The sequence below is a fragment of the Eleutherodactylus coqui genome, chromosome 10, assembly GCF_035609145.1.
Source record: "Eleutherodactylus coqui strain aEleCoq1 chromosome 10, aEleCoq1.hap1, whole genome shotgun sequence".
NCBI lineage: Eukaryota > Metazoa > Chordata > Amphibia > Anura > Eleutherodactylidae > Eleutherodactylus > Eleutherodactylus coqui.
Genome location: NC_089846.1, coordinates 64,846,515 through 64,858,345, shown reverse-complemented (window position 1 = coordinate 64,858,345; position 11,831 = coordinate 64,846,515). Strand labels below are relative to the sequence as shown.

The following is an 11,831-nucleotide window of genomic DNA, read 5'->3' as shown; positions in this document are numbered from 1 at the left end:
TAGCGCTGGGCTCCGGAACCTAGCGCTGGGCTCCGGGGCCTTCACCTGGGCTGAGGGTCTAGCGCTGGGGAGCCGGGGGCTAGCGCCGGTTACCTGCTGCCTGGCGGTGGGCGTCTGGTCGGCGGCTGCGGGGCGTCTGGTCGGCGGCTGCGATGCGTCCGGTTGCCATGGAGACACAGCTGGCGGCGTCTCGGGAGCGCGCACGTCGGGCTGCAGCGAGCGACGGGGAAAGAGCCGGCGGCCATCTTGAGGAAACTTTTATAAGTTGCTGAAACGCTGGAACGGTAAGTACGAACCAGCTAGAAATGTCATTTACAGGGGGGCTTAGTAATGTGTACTTAATGGGGGGGACTGGGCAAAAAAAAAATTTAACTGCTTCCTCGAGACATCTCCTTTAAAGGGGTTGTCCCGAGGCAGCAAGTGGGTCTATACACTTCTGTATGGCCATAATAATGCACTTTGTAATATACATTGTGCATTAATTATGAGCCATACAGAAGTTATAAAAAGTTTTTTACTTACCTGCTCCGTTGCTAGCGTCCTCGTCTCCATGGTGCCGACTAATTTTTGGCCTCCGATGGCCAAATTAGCCGCGCTTGCGCAGTCCGGGTCTTCAGCAGTCTTCTATGGAGCCGCTCGTGCCAGAGAGCGGCTCCGTGTAGCTCCGCCCCGTCACGTGCCGATTCCAGCCAATCAGGAGGCTGGAATCGGCAGTGGACCGCACAGAAGAGCTGCGGTCCACGAAGACAGAGGATCCCGGCGGCCATCTTCAGCGGTAAGTATTGAAGTCACCGGAGCGCGGGGATTAAGGTAAGCGCTCCGGTAAACTTTCTTTACTTCCCTGCATCGGGGTTGTCTCGCGCCGAACGGGGGGGGGGGGGGGGTTGAAAAAAAAAAAAACCCGTTTCGGCGCGGGACAACCCCTTTAAGTGTAGTGTGTAGTACACGGCTGCTTAACTGTACTGTGTAGTGCACACGGCTGCTGCAGGCAATCCGCGTGCACGCTGTGTAGTCACATGTGCCGATTCCAGCCAGCTGATTGGGTGAATCGGCCGCGCTGGAGAACTGCGGCAGAATGTGTTAATATGCTACCCGGTGAGTGTACGGAGGCTGCAGGTCATGTGACCAGGAGCTGACTAGGCAAGGCCACGTGCTGCTGGCATATTTAGGATTTCAGCCGCAGTTCAGCAGCGCTGCTGATTAGAGCCACTTGATTGGCTCTTCGGCACCACGTGACTACACAGTGTGCACTACACACTACACTTAAGCAGCACGGGGTTAGGTTACCTAAACCTAACCCTAAACCCTGTGCTGCTTAAGTGTAGTGTGTGGTGAACGGCTGCTGAAGGCAATCCGCGTGCACGCTGTGTAGTCATGTGGTGCCGAAGAGCCAATCAGGTGGCTCTAATCAGCAGCGCTGCTGAACTGCGGCTGAAATCCTAAATATGTCTCCCCGCTCGTGGTCACAGAGGAGTGACGTCAGTGTTATGGTAGGCGGAGCTTAACGCGGAAGCGGTGGGTCCAGCTGAGGATCCTGAGGAGCGCCACTCGGGGTCCACTGGGGGCCCCTGCAGCCTGGTGAGCGCCGCCCTGTGGTGGGGGTAACATACCGATATCTGTGTACTGTGGTAGCAGAGGTTCTGCGGGAACCTTATGTATTCCTGGTACGGCCGGAGAGGGGGCGGCCATTGTTGTGTTGGGACTGGATAGTTTGGTCTCTCACCGACAGCCCAAAGTTTTAGAGTGGCGGCTCTTGCAAAGAAGAAGAGGCTCGAAATATAAAAGCCATCGCAGAAAAGTGCTTTAACCCCTTAATGATGATTGTTATTCCATTTTTGGTTTTTCTGCCCATGTAAATGTAAACTTTTATTTCTCCGACACTGTAGCGGTCTGCGGGTTATTTGTTGTGGGATGAGTGGTATTTTTCAGCGGTTCTGTTTCCTGCTCCATGTAATGTACTGATAAAGCTTTTCCAAGTGAAGTGGGAAAAAAGGGGCTTAGTTGTTACGGAGTACAGACTGCGACAACAGTGACATCCTGTTACTCCATGGGGCGGTATGATCACCATGGCAACAGACTTATTTAGTGTTTTTATGGTTTTTTTTTTTTTTTGCTCTACTACTTAGAGCCAAAAAATAAAATATCTTTTGGGGGGAAAAAAGTTATTTTCTGCCGCCATCCTCTGAGTGCCATAACTCCACTTTTCTGTCGGCATAGTTGTGTTAGGCACTGGCGTAACTATAGAGGGTGCAGGGGATGCCGGTACACCCGGGCCCAGGAGCCTTAGGGGGCCATAAGGCCTCTCTTCTCCATATAAGGAGTCCAGTACTATGAATAAAGCATTATTGTTGGGGGCCCTGTTACAGGTTTTGCATTGGGGCCCCGGAGCTTCAAGTTACACCTCTGCGTTATGGGGTTAAGAGAAGTTGGGGGGCTCCAAGATAAACGTTTGCACCCGGGCCCATGAGCCTTTAGCTGCACCCCTGGTGTGAGGGCTTGTTTTTGTGGCTCGTCCTGTAGTTTCTATTGGTACTGTTTTTGGAGTTCATGCAACTTTTTGATTGCTTCCTTTTCTTTTTTTCTTGGAGACAGGGTGAACCCCCCCCCCCCCCCCCCAAAAAAAAAGTGCAATTCTGGCGCAATGTGTTTTTTTTTTTTTTTTTCACCGTGTGCAATAAATGTGTTAAGGTTGGATTTTTATGTCGATACCAAACATGTTGTATTAAAGCACATAAGGCCGGCAGCTCTCTGCTCATACGGTCAGATGCGCAGCCGGTAAGCGAGCTGATGCTGAACAGCCAGCGAACAAGTATTTGCTGGTTTATTGGCTGAGCGGCGATCCTCTACACAGTCTGATGGTGCGGAGGAACGTTTGAGACCCAATAATCAGCCCATGTAAACAGTCCTTAAAAGGGTTGTCCAGCACGTCTACTATTGACCCATCCTCAGAATAGCTGATCGTTGGGGGTCCGCAGCTTAGGAAAGCGTCAGACCAGCTATCTCACAGCTCCGTACACATTGCAGTGGCCCAGGTTGGTATTGTAGGTATTAAAATAAATGAGCGCTTTGCCTGCAGTACCACTACAATGTGTACGGCACCGACAGTGAGCTGGATAACAACTGGCTGCCAAGGGGTCCCGAGTGGCGGACCCCACTGATCAGCTAATGACCTGTTCTGAGGAGTTCAGACCCAGGCAACCACTTTAGGCTGGGTTCACACTGGGCAGATTCTGGGCGGAAATCTCACGGTTTGGCTGCAGTGCTCTTCCGCTGCGGCCGGTGCTCCCATAAAGGGGGGCGCAGTTGCAGTGGAAGAAAAAAAAATGAACGTGCTGCGGCCGGCGAATCCGCGCCGCAGCAGATTTGCAGTCATTCAGAAATCTCGTCCACTAGGCTGCCTAATCCCAGAATTAGCGGCCGCGGCAAAACTCCGGACGGAATTTCCGTGGCAAATCCACCCTGTGTGAACCCAGCCTTGAAGCGGTTCCACCAGAATTGACTATTCTCACCTATCCATAGGGGAAGTGATATGACTGATGGGGGTCTCCCTGCTGAGACCACCACGTAATCCCAAGTACAGGGGTCATGTGTACTCATAGACATGAATGGAGCGGTGCTGCCAATGTGTGACCGTCACTCCATTCACTCCTCACTACCCCAAAAAGTACAGTAGCTATAAGTCACGGAGGAGTGGCTGCAGCTTCTCTGTGTCTGATTGGCTAAAACTAGGAAGATCCCCCCTACTTAGCGGACGTAAAGGAGGAAGGCAAACCGGGATATGACAAAGACCCCAAATAAAGCATCTAATATACACCTACGGCTGCCTAAACAGGGGTAACCGTACACCCCACAGGCTACTCATGAGTGTCTCGTTATCCCCCCCTCCCCCCCACTGGTGCTCTCGGCAGTTATAGGCCCCCTGCTCTCACAACAGAATATACCAGGAGTGCCTGATATTGGAATCGCCGTATCATCAAAGGTTCTGCAGACTTCTAAGGCGGTACTTATACAGACAATAGCGAGTTGCGTCCCAGATTCGCACAGCGCACCCCGTCCTCCTGACGTGTGAGACCCCGCACATTGCAAGCCCTATTCTCACACGAAAATAGGACCTGCTTCAGATTTCCCGTCTCACACCATAGGTGGTGCAAGAGAAAAACCGCCCGTGTAAGTGAACCCATTGGAAATAATAATAGGCTACTACAGCGCCTTAGTCTGTTCGTTGCGCAGTCGCTTAGTGCTCAGCCATTTTTTTTCTCGCACGTTTAACTAAGGCCTAATAAAAATACTGAACAATTTTAACTCGAAGGCCCAATGTCCACGGGCAAGTATGATTTGCGGGCAGATTTAAAATACCCCCCCTGTACTGCGCATATCCGACGGCGAGCTGTGAGGACCATGTGCAGTGCAGCAAACCCGGGAGTGCATGGCGCTGCCGGGGAATGCAGGTAAGCAGGGCTCACTGGCCACAGGCAGGGCTGGATTCCGTCCGGGATTCCCTGCATGGAATCTGTGCATGCCGTGGACATGAGGCCTAAGATCCCTGCTTGCTGTTAATGAACTAAAGGGATTTTCCAACCCTAAACTATTGAGGACATGTTTTCAATGGCAAGTGGCGGATCCCTGGTCATCAGTAATTGATTAGCAGGGATCTGCCACTTGGAATCCTGACTGATCAGCTGATTAAAGTGACACTGGCACTTTGTGAGCACGGCTGTCACTTTAGTCCATACCAGGCACAGCACCGTACATTGTTTAGTGGCTGTGCCTGGTATTGCAGCTCAGTCCCTTTCACTTGAACGGGACTGAGCTGCTGTTGGGCCATGTGACCTTTAAACTCGACAGGCCTGAGAAGAGGTCGCAGTGGTCATTCGAGCAGAGGGACACCTTCAATCGACTGATCAGCAGGGACCCTGAGTGGTGGATCTCCACCGATCAACTATTGATGACTTATCCAGAGGATCCCGCCTGTCCTGAGGATCGGTCATCAGTGGTTTACTTCTGGAAAACCCCTTGTTGTTCTTCAGGGGGGTTACACATGATAAGTGATATGTGTCTGTTCTCTTGCAGGCTCTGAGAGGGTAGCAGTGCCCTTTTCGGGGTGGCCCGGAGGCAGGATGGTGTGTGAGTTTTTTCTCCTGTCCTCGATCTGGTTCGTGGTGGTCATATTTTGGATGGAGACGATCAGTATGTGGCTATTCCTTTGTCATCTGTTCCAGGACAGAGCCATGTACCAGTGGGGAGACAGGTGTGTGGGCTGCTTATTAGTGGGTCTATACTGGGGACGAGCACCAGGTAACAGGGGTCTTCTGTTTCCTTTACAGGATTCATGTCACCCACCCCGACCAGATCATGTACATAATTATAAGGTGAGTCTGCACAGCCTTTCACTACCGAGTCTTCATTTTCTATATTTATACAGTCAGGCGTAAATCCTGGCGATGGGGAATATTTGGGCACGGCCTCCAGCAAATATTGAGGGACATCCTATGTATACAGATACAGCGGGACTGGGTTGGCTGTTTAACTCTTTGGGGCTGCAGCATTTTTGCACCCTTATATTGTCCTGAATTTAAGGGCTTAACTTGGACTTTTCCGATTGATGACTTATCCTTAGGATTTTTGGGCGATAGTTGGCCTGTGTAAAAGTACCCTTAGGGCTCCCACACACTTTCTTAACGCTGCGATATCGCTGCATTTCTTCTAAAGCAGATGTCAATGGGACTTTCTACTGTAAAAAACGCATCACACAGAAATCGTACAGGACAAACCTGTGATGCATTTTTAGCATTAGAAAGTCCCAGTGACATTTGCGCTAAAAAAACGCAAGTGTGTGGGAGCCCTAATAAAGGCAGTAATGCTTTGGAACACAACATGTTGAAAAGTGAAGGGAAAAAAAAGCCATACAGCTACATCAACAAAAAACTAAGTGTTAGGACTTAGGCCCAACGTCCACAGGCGGATGTGAATTGTGCACTGTTGAAGCCGCCCCTAGGGAAAACATGGAGGTCCGCATCTGAATTAAAGCATGCGGATTTGATTTGTGGATCTTTTGGTCCAGAAATCAAATCACAGTATGCTCTGTTCAGTGCGGTTCCCACATAGATGTCTTCCATTGAAGTCAATGGAAGCCGTCCGATCCGTGGCTCGTCTGCAGCTGACACTGTGGGAGGGCCGTGGATTCCACGGGAAGAGCAGGAGATTTAAAAAAAATCTCATCCACATGGAGTGGAAAGGTTATGCTTGGAATCTGCAGCATATATGAAGTACACCGCAGATGTTACGTTATGCTGCAGATTTTGGCAAAGGTTGAAACCTGCAGCAAATTCCACATCGTGTAGGCCGGGTTCATACGAGCGCATGCGTATTTGCACCCTTTTTTTTACTGTGCTTTTTGTGCACACCGATGCGCTCAGCACTTGAAATGGCCAATTAGTTTAATGAGTTCAAGATGTGTTCTTTCCCTGCAGAAATGCGCAAGAAAATAGAGCACGCTGCGTATTGTTTTGTGCAGCTGAATTGCCCACACCAAATATGCGCAAATGAATAAACCTATTAAAATCACGGGGGTTCTACTTTCTGCGTATTGTGAACAAATGCGTCCGTGTGAATCTAGCCTAAGGCCACTCTCACACAGGCGCTTGTAAAAATGCGGCGTTTTTTATTGCAGCCTTTACAGCTGCGTTGCCATGCATTTTGACAACATTTGACTGCGTTTTCAGCACAGTTATAAAAGCAGCCCAGCAAGCTGATAATGCCAGAACTGAAAAAGACCAGTGACCACACTCTACGGCGGTTTCTGCAGCACTGAAAACGCACTGCATTCATTTTAATGGGCAAAGCATCGCGTTTTAAATTGCAGAAACGCATGAAAATAGAACAGACAGCGCCTGAAAAACGCTGCATTTTAGCGCAGGTCTGAGAAGCCCCATTGAAATCAATGGTAGCGTGTGACTTCGTTTAGCGCTGCGCTGGAAAAAGCACATGCGAGAGTGGCCTCAGGTGCAGATTTGGCTGCTGTGGATCTGTTGCGTAAATTAGGTAGCATTTTCGGCCCCTGTGAAGGCACCCTACGTGTTCGCGTACCGCCAGAGAAAAGTGAGGCATCACTACAGAAAGAGACGCTGCCCGAGTTTCATAAGTCTTTCCCCTGCGACTTCCGGACTCCTTGCCCTGAGAATATGCACTTTAGCGGCAGCGTTGGCCTGAATACAGGGTAAACAGAGGAGCTCTCACGCCATTCACCAGTATTCTAGTATTTGCTTTCTCACCCATGAGTACTTATACCTGTAATCCCAGCTGACCCGGAGATGAGCAGGTGATAAGCCTTCTGCTGGGTTGCACGTTTTATCAAGCGCCTCCCAACGTCGTAATGTTTTATTGCATTATTGTGATGACCTCTCCGTCCTTGGGAAGTTCCAGGTTCCTTTAAATTAGCCTGCAGAGGGTTATAGCGCCCCCTGGCATCATGAATAAGTACTACGTTCTGCTTCCGTGAACGCTAGGTATTGACCGCTGTTGTATTTTGTCTTCCAGGGTTGATTCGTTGAGGTAGCAGAGCAGCAGCCGCCCCCTATAACTGGGGGAATGTCGGACATTTTACTCGTATCAAAAAGGGAAAAGTTGCAATTTTAATGATCAGTATTTTGTAGATTTGATTTTATAATGACTGTAAATAGCTGGGGTACAATGAGGGGTGCAGCGGGTTGTACTCTCATCTGTGCCATGACATAAGCTGGGATTTGCTGGTCACCACGGAGCCTCCTTGTACATCGCGTCCTGCAGAGGGAACGGATTTCTTGGAACAAGTCTCACATATTTTGTTACAAGAAGTGTACATTGCACTAATGAAATAATTATCTATTAGGAATTCAATTTGTTTCTGTATTTTCTTCATATATTTGGAAAATAAATCATATTTTCAATTAAATCCCAGTTATTTATTTACTATGGCTGCATAGATTAGCTCATTTGAGTACTAGTTACTTTTTTACTTAACCCCTTAGCACCCCAGGATGTACATGTGCTGTCTGGATGTCATGGCGGCCAGGGGCATTCTGCCATGTTTTTCTGCCAATTAAAGGCCCCTTTACATGCAAAGATAGATTGCAAAATCTGAAAGACTATTTGCATAAAGTATTAATGTCCATTAACACTTTATCATCTTCATTTGCATGTAAAAGGACCTACAGGAGCTGTTTGCAGAGCCCAGCCTGTGTTTAATCGCAGGCTCAGCTGTGTAAACAGCTACATTGTTCTCCTCCTGGCTGCCAGCACATTCCATTGTTTTCTCCAGGCTACTGTAAACATTGAGAGATAAGTGTGTTTGCTTTATCTCTCAGTGGCTGAATGATGGATTTTAAGTTCACCTTAAAATCATCGCTCAAACGAAAAGTGCACGATGCCCGCGTTTGAACGAATTTTGAGCGATAATCGTTGCATGTAAATAGGCCTGTGGCCTGTCTTTATAGAATACTGACAGAAATACTGATCGCAAATTCAAGTACCCCATAGGAGCTTTAAAAAAATATAATTACTGCAAAAAATAATGGTTATAAAACGTTTTTAACCCTCCTTTCCCATATTTATAATCCAAAAATCAGAACACATTTGGTATTGCCACATGCAAGTCCAGTTTACCTAAGTAACACATTTCTCACACATGATGAATGTTAGAAAGAAATGCACAACGTCATAAGTGAGCTTTTTTTGGGTCACCCCATACCCAAGAAAAACCTAAGGAAAAAGGATCAAAAAGCTGAATGTACTCTAAAATTGTACCAATAGAAACCACAAGTTGTACTATAATAATGAGCCCTAACAATGCCCTATTGACAGAAATACAAAGTTATAAGTTAGGATGGTGACAGGAATTTTATTTTTTAATATTCTATCTTTTTAAGGCCTCATGTCCACGGGGAAAATCAGGCCCGCTACGGATTCTCCATGGAGAATCCATAGCGGGTCCCTCCTGCCCCGCGGACATGAGTGCTGAAAATAAGAATAAACTTACCCGCAGGGGTCCGTGCAGATCTTCTCTTCTCCGCGGCCGGATCTTCTTTCTTCGGCAGGCGGATGTGCTCGGCACGTCGGAGGCGTGCCGCTCGCATGCCCTGGGCCGAAGAAAGAAGATCCGGACGCGAAGAAGGGAAGATCTGCACGGTCCGCTGCGGGTAAGTTTATTCTTATTTTAGGTCTCCCGCGGATCCAGACGGCTTCCATAGAAGCCTGCGGGAGCCGTCCCCGCGGGAGACCCACACCTAAATGGAGCATGTCCATTTTTTTTCATGCTCCATATTTTTTTTATTCACTTTTATTGACCATCCGCGGGTATTTATCTACCCGCGGGTGGTCAATGCATCCATATGGGGTGCGGATCCGCGGGCGGGAGGAGAGTTAAAATCCGCTGCGGATTTTAATTCTTCTTTTCCCCGTGGATATGAGGCCTAAAAGGAGTATAGCAATAAAAAAAAAAATGGTATTGTTGTAATAGTACGGATCCATGAAATAACGTTACGTCAGCTTCGCTATGTGTACGTCAAACACACACGTTTGCATAGGCTGTGAGAAACATATAGTAATGGGTGTTCTATGGTATATATTTCAGAACAGCAACGCACAAAATGATGGTTTTGCACAATGCGACCTTATCATTAGAAAATAAGCCCTAACCCGAAAAAACAGCCACGGCTTCCTGGAGGTGGGCTATATGAATCCCACAAGCAGGAAGTGATCTTTTGTGGGCAAACTAGGACTGGAGGACGCCCGGCGGAGCTCCAGAGAGCAGCGGGAGGACCCGGGACGACTTTATTTTTTTGTGGAATGCAGCTAGGACTTAGTTTTGGCGATTTTATCGCAGCAGCAGAGATGCACTATTTTTCACAAAAATAAACCAACGCATCGCTGACACTACAAAATCACAGGAACAAAGCTGCGATATCTGTGATTTTGTAACGACGATATCGCTGTCACCCATGTAAGAGTCCTTAAAGCGACACTATCACCAACTTTTTGCAGTCCTCTCTAAAAGCAGCATAAAGGTATCTTATAAATGGTACGACTTTTCGGTGCATAAGAAGTCCGCTTGCCTCCTTTCACTGCAAACAGGCTGCGATTCAAAGAGCGAGCGACTCCTGTTTACACGGAACACGCTCAGTAGTCATTCCATTTTATCTCACTGAAACATTATTAGCGACTACTCGCTCAGTGCCCAGTCTATACACGGACCAAGTCTCAATCGCTTGTTTGAGCGATTTGGGGGACTATCAGTCCTTTTAGAGGTAGCTTACAGCAGTGAGCTGTCTGCTGTATGCATCTGTGCAGTAGTCTGGAAGAAATTTGGATTTTGTTAGTGATCGCTGCAGAGGACTACAGTAAGTAGTCCTAGGTATTCATGAACTGCAGCTAGCCACTTCAACAATCTCTTCCAGTTACTGGGTGAAAGCTGTCTCCCTATCCGTGGTCAGCATCGATGGCTGGCAGTGGGCATGACTAGCTGCAGCTCATGAATATTGTGGACTATTTCCTGTAGTCCCCTGTGTGGCTGCTACTAATAAAATGCAAGCTTCTCAGCAGATGACAGATTTCCAGTAAGGAATGCCATATTAGCCTACGGGTGACTGATGCCACTGTATGGCCTTCATTTTCAAGAGGCCCCTCTCATGGAATAAAGTCAGCAGGGCTTCCCACAAGGTTATGCAGCTTCAGTCTCAGATTATCCCCCTCATGCTTACATCACTTTACCCAGATGGACTCTTATGGGGGTTACACAGCCTTTAAAAAAAATTGATGGCTTCTCACACCAGGCAATCAATATCGGATTGGTAGGAGTCCATGGCACAGAACCCCTGCTGATGAAAGGAGCCATAGCGTTCATGCAAGTGTGCAGCCTCTAATGTTTGCATCACAGCATCATCCCATCAGTGCTCAGAATGCTGTATTATTTATAGTGGCCGTTCTGAGTACTACACATTTGTCCCATTCACGTCAATGAGACAAGCCACTACGATAATACAGTGCTATGAGCAGACAGGATCCTGTTCAGATGTAAACATTGAAGATGCTGCAGTTCCTTCAGTCAGGAGATTGGAGAGAGTCCTTAGTGGTCAACTGCCCCCCTTTACTGATTAGATATCAATGGTCTATCTTGTGTATCAGTTTTTAAAGGCTGAACAACCCCTTCAGTTTGTGATGCTCTGTGTGTGAAGTGATTGGTGCCCACTACTTAGTGGGTGACTTCAGACTTGAACAGTCTGACATCACCTGTTGTGTGAGTGATAGGAACTGCTCACTTGACAGCATTGGAAGATCACCGAAGAGCCTGTTGTCCAGGCGAAGGGTATGGGACGCAGGGACAGTGTCAATGAGGCTGCAGAGGCATGCAGCCAGCCCCACTGACTATCCTAGGAAAAGTCATCTGACATTGGTAGGTACAGTTCAGGAAAAGCTGCCATTCCTACACAGCCTCATCCCCCGCCTCTTATCCTTTGTGGTGCAGCACAGACTGGGTTGAAGTTTCTTTGAAGGGTTGCTGCTGTCCCTCACCGGGAGCTTTTGTCTTTCCAATGCAGAAGGCAGCCTGAGCAGCTGATGGGGAGGGTTAGACATTCAAAGCAGAAGTTGAGACATATCCAGATCCTCTGGCTGCTTTTTATCTGTCTATATGGTTGCAGAAGACAGCTGCTGCCCCTAACCTACTTTCATCTCCACTCAGCACCTCCTTGAACAAGGTACTGGTAATTTGCTTTAACCCTTTCCAATCCACTGACATCTAAAAGACATTCTGATTAAAGGCTGTACAGCTCCGATGTCAGAAGACATCCAGCAGGGTA

General features: G+C 48.1%; 1 long non-coding RNA gene across 1 annotated transcript; it reads left to right on the top strand.

Moving 5' to 3' along the window:
* The first annotated feature begins 1,488 nt into the window (after positions 1-1,488).
* On the top strand, positions 1,489-7,930 carry LOC136580541 (uncharacterized). The gene is made up of 4 exons (XR_010786964.1): positions 1,489-1,578; positions 5,071-5,248; positions 5,325-5,369; positions 7,537-7,930. It is a non-coding gene; the product is annotated as an uncharacterized lncRNA (long non-coding RNA).
* Positions 7,931-11,831: the final 3,901 nt, after the last annotated feature.